We start from the raw sequence: 2,721 nt of genomic DNA, 5'->3' as shown, positions 1-2,721 counted from the left end.
CAGTGAGGTGTCCTTTAATGTGAGAAAATTCTGTATCTGTTTTCTTTTCCAAATTAGGTCACCTTGTAAGGCAGTTCTGGATGGGGTTTGTCCCTGCAGTTCTGGAGGCTGTAAATAACATAGGTATTACAACATGCTTGACAGGGTTTCATTGCGCCATCACTACTCTGTCCGAATATCATATCTCAAATTAATAACAAATTAATTTTATCTGCTGAAAGACCCCAACTGTCACCCTGCTGCCCGGAATGAGATAATTCTGGGCAGTTACTCTCTTAGAGGAGGAATGGGGCCAGCACATTCTTCTGGCATCATTGCCGAGGGCAGCACAGGGATGAGTGCTCCCCTTTGTCCTATCATCCGGAGCTCAGGGAGGAGAATTCATCTCTTTGGAGCATCTTCCACCTCTTGGTTGGCGTGTCAAGCACTGGTGCCAATTGGTGCCAGTGATGAGAAGGGCACTCCTCCACGAGATCAGAAGCAGAAATGCACAAACTGCTCTCACAGGGGACGCTGAGCAGCTGTCGGATTACAAAGATCTCTGGCCCCTCCTGACCCGGGCCAGATTTGAACCATTGACCTAGAAGTGAAAAGCTTGAAATCCCTGCACAAGCCACGGGATAAACAGGACTTGCAGAGCCCCATTCGCATTCAGTTGCTGCCATCTAATGGCAGATGGAGAGTGGAAAGGCCTCGAGCAATAGAAAGCAACATGAATATCACCCTTGGGACTCGGGTAGGTGGTAAAACCTGCACAGATGGTTCTCATCAGAGTGCTGGGGAAGCGAGGGGAATCAGGCTGGTTTTATTCCTCTGAAGAATAGTTTGACAAAGGACTGCTGTGCTGCAACTCAACACAGAAGTGTCCCACTACATACACCAGGTCTTCACACTGCTTGTGCTCTTCTCTGCCGGGTTGTTTGCGTACAGGAAACCTGAGGGAGAATCTGTTATTGTAGCCTGGCTTAACAACTGCCCCAAAGGTGATGGCAACTGACAGCTGAGTGCCTACAACAAGGGGAGGCAATGGGAAAAAGAAGGTAGGAGATGGCACTTTTAATTTTTCTTAGTAACACTGGTGCACACAAAACATCCGGACTTTCCAGAACTTTGTATCAGAAGGAGAAGGAGGTAGAGATTAGAACAAAATTAACACAACTATCTAAAATTTATTTGGCCTGGCCTAGCAGACAATAAAGCTCACTTTCCTTCAAATATTACATAAAGGAAAACCAAAAAGAGATTGTCTCCTTCTGCCCCTTTACCAGCTCCTGGAAGTTCCTGCTGTTTTCTGCCTCTAAACCCTCAGATTTATAATGTAAAAGGCATTGATCATGCATCAGTTTTGCACTGCCTGTGTCTGTCTATGCACATATCTCCAAATAATTCTTTTAAGCCATGCTAGCTAACACTGTCTCGCAGAGGAGAAAGGCTAGAGAATGCACATTTCTTTATGCATCCCTGTGTTGCAGCAGGTGGGTATCCAGAGGCATGTCCCATGACGGGAATGCAGCCTGATGAGCCATGCAGCAGTCTCCAGCAGCCTCAACACAGCCCCACTGCTGACATGGGAGCTTGCAAGGCCCAAGAGTCCAACTAAATCTGTGACCAGGGCTAACTGAAGTCATAAATCAAGATTTATATTTGAGAAATATCTCCAGTAGTCCCTGGTCACCCAAGAAATGCTATTTCATAGGAGAAAACTGGGAAGGAAATAAAAAAAAAAAATCACATCTTCAGACAGAATACTGAAGAAAGCTGTAAAATTCCACTTTTCTTGGCTGAGGGAATAATTGCTGGAGAGAAAGTCCAGTTGTGAAGCAACGCGGAGGTGACAAAGGGAATACTAATGTTATTCTTTTTTCCCTGCTGAAGGAAACAGCCTTCAAAAGCCCTGTGGGGAGAAACAGAAATGAGTGTATTGAGCCCTCCCCTTGTGACTGCTGGTGCTACCTGCAGCTCCGTGAGAGAGCAGAGGAAAGCAGCACATGTGCATTGCAACTCAGGGGGGAGATGATAAAACATTTTAGCGTGAGGTGGCTGAGCTTTGTGCCAACAGGCACCTCCCAGGCTGCAAGGAGCAGCTGAGCTGTCCTATCTAAAGGGTCACTGCAGCTCTGTTTGCAATCAAGGTCCAGCCACTGCTCCCTTACGTCAAAGCCAGGATCTATCCAAACAGCATTGCTGCGCTTCCGAGAAAGTGCAGCTTTGTGCTGCTGCTGCTGCTGCTGAAAGGCAGCCTACCCAAACATACCCCTGGGGATGCTCCAGGGACTGCAGCCTGGCACATCAGGTCATGGCACACGGGCCAGACAGCTCTGGCAGGGCTGGGAGCTCTCCTTGTGGCTGCAGCTCAGAGCCAGGTGTGAGATCCGTGTAGAACGGTCACATTCCCCGGCTGGAAGCGCTACCCAAGGGCCCTTGTCAATCAAGTTCCACCAGGAGACTTTGTGCTTGCTCTGTAGATATTTTAATTCGGAGCTCATTGGTAAAATGATAGGAGAATACACTTAACAGGTCTAAAACTGTCTTAGCAACGTTGTTACTTTTTAAAACCGCGTTCCTTCCCCTCTTGTTTCTCACACCAAGACGCCGTCTTCTGACCACTCTCAGGGAAGCATCAGTTGCAAAGTAAAGACGTAAAATTACACCAAGTGAGCTGAAATTTAAAGCCTTGCCCTTACAGAGTGACGTTCGGCAGGCACCGTGCACCCTCGACAC

This window comes from Molothrus ater, chromosome 11, assembly GCF_012460135.2.
Source record: "Molothrus ater isolate BHLD 08-10-18 breed brown headed cowbird chromosome 11, BPBGC_Mater_1.1, whole genome shotgun sequence".
NCBI lineage: Eukaryota > Metazoa > Chordata > Aves > Passeriformes > Icteridae > Molothrus > Molothrus ater.
The sequence above is the reverse complement of the archived record's forward strand: the minus strand, read 5'-3'. Positions refer to the sequence as shown.